This window comes from Limulus polyphemus, unplaced genomic scaffold, assembly GCF_000517525.1.
Source record: "Limulus polyphemus unplaced genomic scaffold, Limulus_polyphemus-2.1.2 Scaffold4344, whole genome shotgun sequence".
NCBI lineage: Eukaryota > Metazoa > Arthropoda > Merostomata > Xiphosura > Limulidae > Limulus > Limulus polyphemus.
This window is the reverse complement of record NW_013669954.1, coordinates 38728-49218: the sequence shown is the minus strand read 5'-3', so window position 1 is coordinate 49218 and position 10491 is coordinate 38728.

Sequence of the window (10491 nt, the reverse complement as noted above, 5' to 3'; positions counted from 1 at the left end):
AATTTCTTAGCACTTAATAGGATATTGAATACTTGTGTATTCCATATTCTCTGAAAAATATGCATATTCTTTAAATACTCTTAATACAATATCCGACACGTGCAAAATTAATGACTCACTTTGTTTCTGTTTCTCTTGCACGAGAGTACAACCTTTAATAAGGTTTCTTATAAGCTCTAGTTTGAAATTGTAATCATCCAGACACGTAAATAATGTAACAAAAGACACATTTTTACTTTATGTGGTGAACGAAATTTCACAAGCTGTTTTTCATGTGGCCTTCCCAGAAGCAAGGTCGATAACTGGGAGATTGAAAAGTGGAAATGACAAGCTGTCATTATATTTCTCGAAACTCTTGCAGTTTAGTAACCCATTCGAACGTTAACCTTTTGTATGGGTTCCTCAGAAACTATCATATGTTATGTTTAGAAATAATGAGAAAAAGCACAAGAGATCACAGACAAGGTGGGTAACGTCAGTTCAGATTAGTTTATGTACATATAATAACGTGTTAAAACACTTGCACTCACATCTTATGCTGTATCTTATTTACTAAGCCTAATGCAGCCTACTATGGTTGTGTTTAAGATATATAACTATAGAGCTCTTACACTTCTATGGCTGCTCTTCTACTTATTTGACATCTATGTGACGTGTTGAGAAAAGGGGTTCATAAAAATATGTATAAAGCTCATTACTTCCTGCGTTTGATTTTGAAACGTAACGCGCAAATTCTTGTGGAGATTTGATGATCATGGGTTACTTTTTATTAGTTAACTGAATACTCAAACATCTGGATGAAATAAACTCATCAGTAACTATTTATTTTGCTTCTGTGTGCAGAGTTTTGTGCGCTGCATTTCTTCGTAAGATTTCAATTTTAGGTCAACTTTAACTCGGACGTAATTTGCAGAGACCTCAATCTGATTAACTTTAAGCCCACAAAATTATTCTTTCCTCGAATTGCAATAATGTTTAACATTAAACTGTTTTGTTGATTTAGTTTTTCTTATTTTTGTGTATATTACAAACAAGTCACTATGAAGACCTCTTGAAAGAAAAGCTCTTACCACGAGTAAACCTGACTAACGAAGAAATTTACTTATAATACAAATAGTAAGATTAATGTAAATAAATACATACGTATGACTTCTTTATTTTAAGGAAACAAACAGACAAGTATGCATATTTCTACATACACTTTTATATACACAAATAATCACGAGCTGTGATTATCTGCATCATCATTACAATCACTTTTTTTCGCCTCATAATAAGTTTGATTCAGGTGTGAATTAATTTTTTTTTACAGGATTACAGGGCTAGCTTTACGTACAGTCTGCCAAAACATTTAGTGATATTCGTATGACGGCAAATACATTGCGCAAAATAATTATAAAATCATAATTGGAATTTATATTTTAGCAATGACAAAAAACAACAATACACTTCTATCAAATAATTTCGACCCCCTTCTTCTTCAGTTACGTTTTACGCAAATTAAGCATCTGATGACTGGTAAATAAGTATTTGGAAGAAGAGGCTTTATATTTCTACATTTCATGATGTTTCATTTCAGCAAGGAATATTGTCATATCAAACACCAAAGACAGCCTGACATTAGCATTGCACGCTTAAAAATCAGAATGTTGATAATACCCTACGACATTCCTGACCAATCCGCTGTTTACAGCGCAACTTGAGCACCTGAGCCACTCAGCGAGCCTGCGGTCCACTCCATTTGGCCAATCTCTTTTATTTAAGGAATGTATAAATCAGTTTAGCACTTAGTACGTTGAGTGCAATGTTATCATCCATTAGGCTGCAGTCAGAACCATATCGCAGCAAAAAAAGAATCGTTGGATGTGAATCCTGAACTGTGTGGCACTATTGGTATCCTTCTATAGGATGTGAAGGACGTTAAGTCTACCAGTACTTATTCCTGCATGAAAATTGAGTTGGATCTAGTTTCAGTTTCTCTCCAAATGAGTGTACGCCTATTATTTGGTTTCAGGGCTCCATTGAACATTCTTAGTACCACTACAGACGAGCTTTTTTCTGTGTCCGGTGTGAGCAGAATGCACCTCATTAGTGTCTGGCACATAAGCTTGCTTTTTGAAGTATTTTTGAATCATCTATAGACTAATACGGAAGATAGTTGCAGCTAAGAACATCTGATTTAGCCTTGAAGCAGGTACTCTACGATTGTAGAGAGCCAGAATTGATAGATATCGGTGTTTGCTTGTGTGTTCTGTCTATCGGAATCACACACAAACTGTAAGATTAGCTTCGACGCGGTTCCACATATAACTAAGAATAAATTTGGGACACCTGTAGCCAATTCGCTAGTCTGATGACAAGAATGTCAATCCATATGTCTTCTTTGAAGTCTAACCATGGTTCATGAACAGTTTGAAGCATTTAAACTCTGTGATTCATTTCAAAGTTACAACTGAGACAAGATTGTATAAGACCATTATGTATAAGTTATAGAGGTATAAATTCCAAAGGGATTACGAAAGGCAGGACACGCACCTATCTTTATCTCATCGTATTCAATTTCTTCGCGATGTCCTAATCAGCCTCTTTATAGAATGAAATCTTACACTGATTCCGACTTTAATAGTCTAAGATAAACATAAATATTACAAACCAGTAATTATCTTTATGGCGACTATAGAAAGTTTATATCTCTCTCTATGTATATGTAGCCTTAAAATATTTTGTCTCTATCTTTAATAACCTAAAATAAACACGTGACTTGTGAACACTACTAAACAGATTACATAATTTTTAATATATAGAGCATCAACTTCTTCAGGTGACTAAGAGTTAAGAAGCTTTCAATAATTTCTAAAAATGTTAGAACGTATACATATATGGTAGCTGAAAAACTACAATACTACTTTGTGAGTTTCACAACTGATGAATGCTAAGATAAACCATTAGAAAATTATTTTCACTATGTCAAGTGTTTTAATTTTTTTACATTAAATTAAAATTCATATCAAAGCTTAGGAAAGCTTTCTGATTTAAATTCTATTACAATTCCAGTATGATGGACACGTCAAAAGTGTATTTTGGCATTAATTAGTGCTGGTCAGAAAAATTCTGTGGGTCCAGATTTACATTTACCAAGTACATCTTTGTATGGTAGAGCACGTGCTAAAGCATCCATGACTCACGCTTACACGTGCCACACGCCACGTGCTAAGTTGAACAGTGAAATAGGTTAGACTCTCCCCACGGTGGTTGCGCGTGTCTCAGATTGTAACTTGAGATCACGTGATATTTTTTATGCAAAGTGGCTTTTATTGAATTGTTCATCAACAGTACTCCGTCATTACTGAAGAGTGTTTTGTTTTGATTTTTTTTAATCAACAGCCAGTTCTACATCAGGAGGGTTTCCTCCATGGTGTAATTAAGGTACTTGTGGGAAGGTAACTGCACGAGCTGCTGAACAAATGATTCTATCCAATCTTGTTTTATCACAGGCTTAAACCGCTAAAATTGAACACCACCATAAACACTTTTATATCGAAAAATACGTTGATTTATGAGTTCTGTCAAACTATATCTGTTAAAGACTTCGGGACACGTCACACACACATTAGCTAGTACACACAGGGATAGCATAGGTAGGTTAGCAGACAAACAGGAATAGATTAGGCAGATTAGCAGATAAACAGGAATATTGTAGAGAGATTAGTGGGCATACAGTGATAAGGTAGACAAGTCAGCAGACAAACAAGAATATTCTAGAGAGATTAGTGGGCATACAGTGATAAGGTAGACAAGTCAGCAGACAAACAAGCATATTGTAGAGTCACTGTATGCCCACTAATCTTAAGGTAGACAAGTCAGCAGACAAACAAGAATATTGTAGAGAGATTAGAGGGCATACAGTGATAAGGTAGACAAGTCAGCAGACAAAGAGGAATATTGTAGAGAGATTAGTGGACATACAGTGATAAAGTAGACAAGTCAGCAGACAAACAAGTATAATCTTGAAAGATTAGTGGAGATACAATGATTAAGGTAGATAAGGATAGTGTGGGCAGATTAGTGGACATACAGTGATAAGGTAAACAGTTTAGCAGACAAATGAGAATAGTATAAATAGATTAGTGGTGGACAAACGTGGGTAAACAGATTAGTGGTTGGGATAGAGTAGACAAATTAGTGAACTTGAACGGACAGGGCAGACACACAAGAATAGTTTATACAAAATTCTAGTCATACAGAGATAATACACTCAGATTATTGAATACACATATTATTAAACACAGGATGATAATATAGTACACACATTATTAAACACAGGATGATAATATAGTACACACATTATTAAACACAGGATGATAATATGGTAGACACATTATTAAACACAGGATGATAATATGGTAGACAAACTAGTGGACACATAAGTACAGTTTTATAGTATAGAAAAATAGATGGTAATACAGTTACTATGCTCATAAAGTGCTGAATGAATGAGCTTTTGACACTCATCATAAACAAAGCGCCAAACCTCTAATTATCTAGCTTTGAAACAATCCTACTAGACCAACTCTTTGGTGGAAATGCTTTATTAACACCTGCCACACAACTAGCCCGGCATCTTGATACAGACCCCCCCCCAAAAAAAGTCATTCCAGAAAGGTTTTGGTTATTTTGATCAGGCAACAGGAGGACGTTTGGCACTATTTTCGAGGTCAAGGTCGCTGGATCAGACCCATGACCTGACCCGAGACCATGAGAGCCAACATGGAAAAGTTAATTTGTAAATGTAAAGTAAAACGATGTAGCAATGAAACATGCTTGAATTGTGGTTGTGAATGTGATGGTTTAAGTGTATCGGTTTAGCTAAACCGTGGATCCAGGTTGGATGAGGGAAGAACTTATTCGAAGATACCTCAATCAATTAAACATTTTAGCGGAATCAGAGATTTGGCAATTAATTACTGAATTAACAGTGAAACATAAAGAAATGGGCACAATAGTATCATTATCTTCAAAAATGGGGATTGGAATCATATATAAGAAATCCTTAGTTTCAATATTTTGTGAAACTAATGGCACAGTGAAGCCCACAAATACAGTGTTGAAGTTAAAGCAGATGCATGATGCATTAGAAGATGATTTCTCTGGTGTTTCTCAAATTGAAAATGCTATTTCTGCAATGAAGAGTAAATATAAGAAGGATGATATAATGTCCAGTATGGTACCACCATAGTATAACCCACATAGATGTCATCATGTCATATTTTATTTACTTTTTTTTTTTACAAGTTGTGGCAAGCTTCACTCATCGAAATCTATCGAAATAACCCTAAATAACCGATTTCCAGAATGACTCCCCTTTTGACCATCGTAAGCTCAGTACTAAAAGATGGTGGGTTGGCTCGTGTGGCAGGTGTTAAATTTTTTGTCAAGATATACTTAGTACATTCAGAGTTATAGTATGTACAATTTCACACCTCGTACGAAAAGTTTGCTTGTTATTGGGAGATATCTAGGGAAAAACTAATTCATTAGATTTTGATCTTTGAAAGTTTAGAAAAATTCTTTACTATTTGTGCAGTGTTTCTGAAAATTTTAGTTTTTCCTTTAGTTCAAATATTCACACTAATAACATGAATTTACGTTTTATGTCTAGTCTCAATATAATTTGTTTGTTTTAAACGTAAAGAGACTGATATTTTTGTAATTAATAAATTTTTGACAACGGGCTTTGCATGCAATTAACAAATACTTTAGTATTATTTGACACCAGTGTTTCGACCTATACATCTGTTGTACGCCAAACATAGCGAGTGATAAGAGACTAGAAAATCAGGACACAAATGTCAGATTTTTTTTATTTTTTATGACTCTTATGATGGCGAACATGAAATTATACTATTAATCTAATATTTCATAAAAGCTTGACGTCAGCACAAGAAATACAGCTGGAAATAAAACGTGAGAAAGCATCATAATGTTCATTGAATCCTGTATATTTTATTCTGGTAAGTACTATTGTTTTGATGGAAGTTTAATTAGGCCTAAAGCTGTTTTGGACAGTTCTCGAAACTATCACAGATTTCCAGAAAAATTTGTTTTTCTCTCGAATGACATGTCTTACTAATTATGTCATAATAAAGTTCGAAAGGCCATGACCAGGTTACGGAAAGGCTTGTTCATCCAAGAAAATCCAACTTTAAACATAAGTACGCAAGCGATCGAAAACAAGCAAAAAAAAAGGTGATTTGTTAAAAACTGTCCATTGATTAAAGATGGCGCTTTTCTGCCGGTATGTAAATATGGATTACGAACTATAACACATCACATTTACCTGCAATCAACATTAACAGTATTATGAGAGAGTTAGCCATTACATTTAAAATAACAAGAGTGACAAAAAAAGATACATTAATGTGATTTCTACATTAAAATTTTGCTAGCCAGAACTGTTAAAAAACATTAAATAATCAGTAAAACATTTACGCTAACAGTAGTAATCAATAAAACATTTACACTAATAAGAACAACCAATAAAACATTTACGCTAATAATAGTAACCAATAACACATTTACACTAACAATAATAATCACTAAAGCATTTAAGCTAGCACAAATGACCAAAAACATTTACGCTATTAATAGTAAGCAATAAAACATTTACACTAACAATAATAACCAATAAAACATTTACACTAATAATAATAAACATTTACACTAAAAATAATAACCATTAAAACATTTACACTAATAATAATAAACATTTACACTAAAAATAATAACCAATAAAACATTTACACTAATAATAATAAACATTTACACTAAAAATAATAACCATTAAAACATTTACGCTAACAATAGTAACCAATAAATATTTACGTTAAGATTAATAACCAATAAACATTTAAGATAGCGTGAATGACCCAAAACATTTACGCTAACATTAATAACCAATAAACACTTACGCTAATAACCATTCTTCATAAAAAGTCACACCAAGTCTACATTTTCCATAATAATTTGCAATAACTTGAACGATTAACAAAAAATTAACAGTAACGTTGATAGATAATGAAATGTTTACTACCATGAACTAGTATTAATAATACATATTTCACTTAAAATACAAGGGGGAATCCTCAATAGCCGCGGCACTTGAAACTATTTCAAGCAGGATTAGAGTAAATTTATCTATGAGACCTTTCTTGCCTTTTTATTAGCTACATTTTTGTGCGCAAGCAATATCAAGTTTTGGACGGGCGTATACCTGATTCGATTTTATTACTCATCAGGATTTCTACCAGCCTAGCCTCAATTTCAAATTCATTTAGGCAGGATTAGAATAAATTATTCTATAAGAACTTGGGCGTGGTCAAATACATCAATCCAAAGGGTTTGACCTCCTGAGTCCAAAACTGTAACTAGATCTGAAATCGGTCAAGTGATGACTGAGTTATGAGCAAAACGTTTGTACGTGAAAAAATAAACTCGGAGCCATCCTATCAGGTTCTGTGCCGTGGCTAAAAACACACTTAAATTAAAAGTTTGATGTTATATAGTTGTTTAACATATTAGTATTTTGCGACACATGGGCAATTAACTACTGTTATGAAACCCACACAGCTGAAAGTGCGGAACGTGTTCAGTGGCATATTGCGACTTGAGCCTTGGACCTCCCGATTTGCCGTTCGGTAGGCTAGTCACTTGGCCACTCCCAGCCCCAGTTGTTTAACAACAATAAAACTTCTTCGGCAGGATACAGTAACATTGCGACAGACAACATATGAAATTATGTTTTATTTCACTCACTTCATACTAAAGTACAGCAACAAATGTTACACAAAACACAAAATAAATGCACATAACCTTTAATATCTTTAGTATGTATAAATGTGTTACTTTAAACAAGTTTTACTAATCCATTTTCCAAAAACTGTTGACTGTGAAGTAATTCACACCTCCGACGTTTGAAAATATCTCTTTAATCAATTCATCTCAAGAGACACAACCATCTAATTTTGACGTTCAAACTTTCAGACGCTTTAAAGGGTATACAACAGCACATTCTTCGACATTCATCTTGAAGAGTGGCATATCTACAGTGAGTGAGACGTTCTTTGTTAGCTGTTTTTTTTTCTTCTGTCTTTGTTAGACGGCATTAGAATGAATAATGGGGCCTCCTAATTTGCTTGACCTATCTGAAGTACTTTATTTAACATAGGCAAAAGGTCAGAACTTGCAGAAACTACTTGGGAGGAAAAATTCTAGTACATTTTGATGTTGTTGATGTAGATAGAATAATAAAAAAACAACACATTAATCTTGCACAACAGTTGATTGGATGTGTGCCATATTTCTGAATAAAGTATCTTCTCTATACCTGAAAACATATTTAACTCGGTTTACTTACATAATTAGCTGTTTGTTTGTAAATAATATGCAGGTGATTTCACTAGACAAGTTGACTCTGTACTTTAAATAAAGTGTCTGAGCTACTCCAGAAAATGCTTAGATTATTTTTGTAAATAATATGGCTAGGTGTTTGTAATTAAAGCATCTGATATATTTCGAATACAATATTCAGCTGGCTTTACAAGGCTTCTTGTTTGTAAATAAAGTACATAACCTATTCCTTTAAACGTGGATAGGGTGGAAGCTCCACTCTCTTTTCTAGTGCACGCTACTGTTGATGCTTCGCTAAAAACTTAGTACAGGTGGTTAAAAATACAATACGTTTTGATGAGTTGGATTAAGAGCAGAAATGAGATGAGTTTCAAGGTAACAGCATCTGTTCTGTTTTTATTGTTTACCGAGTAAAAGCAAGTTTTCTGTATTTGTGATTATTCCCATATTGACGTGCACTACATACGTAAGCACTGTTATTTAGTTTTTAAACCCTACATTACTAGATTCGAATATCAGATTATAATGTTCCAATAACTAATAATATAATTTTCAGTTTGATTGGTATTAATCTTCTGAATTTGAAAACTATCACGCGCACGAAAAGTGGCTGAGTGTAAGTAATATCAAATTCTTCCAAAAATCGCTTTTAGTTCTTCCAGATATTATTTTACAGTTTAATGTCGCAACACATTTTAACGAATGAGAAACGTATGATAATATCAGACAAATGTTGAGGCACGTTTTCACTGCATAAAAAAATCGTGAACTTGAAAACAAGATGGGACATGAAAGTAACAAAATTCTTTACCTTATGCACTTAAAAATCTTCATTATAAAAGAGGTGAACGTTGAAACATGTACATGTATATCGTTTAGCCTAAGCGTTTAGTTTCAACCCTGGAGTACTTTTGTTTGAAGTGAATTAAAACATCGTAAGGTAAGAATATGTTAAAAGGGTGACAGAATTTAAATAAAAATGATAACTTATTTATAAAATGCTTTATGATGTTACATTATTGTTTTCATTCTTATGTTGACAAATACATATACATAAGAAATGCAAAAAAATAAACATTTCTACACGTATATATAACGATTTCTCTAAATTTATGTTGGTACATGAATATATTTAGGTGTAATTGATTGTAATTCATGTATTACACAGCATTATGTATTACAGATAATTACACAACATTATGTATTACAGATAATTACATAGCATTATGTATTACAGATAATTACACAACATTATGTATTACAGATAATTACATAGCATTATGTATTACAGATAATTACACAACATTATGTATTGCAGATAATTACACAACATTATGTATTACAGATAATTACACAACATTATGTATTACACATAATTACACAACATTATGTATTACACATAATTACATAGCATTATGTATTACAGATAATTACACAACATTATGTATTACACATAATTACATAGCATTATGTATTACAGATAATTACACAACATTATGTATTACAGATAATTACACAACATTATGTATTACACAGCATTATGTATTACAGATAATTACACAACATTATGTATTACAGATAATTACCCAGCATTATGTATTACACATAATTACACAACATTATGTATTACACATAATTACACAACATTATGTATTACACATAATTACATAGCATTATGTATTACAGATAATTACACAACATTATGTATTACACATAATTACATAGCATTATGTATTACAGATAATTACACAACATTATGTATTACAGATAATTACACAATATTATGTATTACTGATAATGGTGTTTGTAGATTTTATATGGCATTTCTTCTAATGATGTTACATAATTTTAAACTAATAATTATATTGGATACTTCCTCCGAAAGGATGGGTGGACAACATTCATCCATTTTTTGTAGTATCGAGGAAATTTAATTTGTACGTATTTAAGTATCATATATTTTCAAGTACCTCGAATGAAGTTATGTAAGCTATAGATCCACCCATAAGTTCTATGCATTTTGCCTCCAGTGGCACAGCGGTATGTCTACGGACTTACAACGCTAGAATCCGGGTTTTGATACCC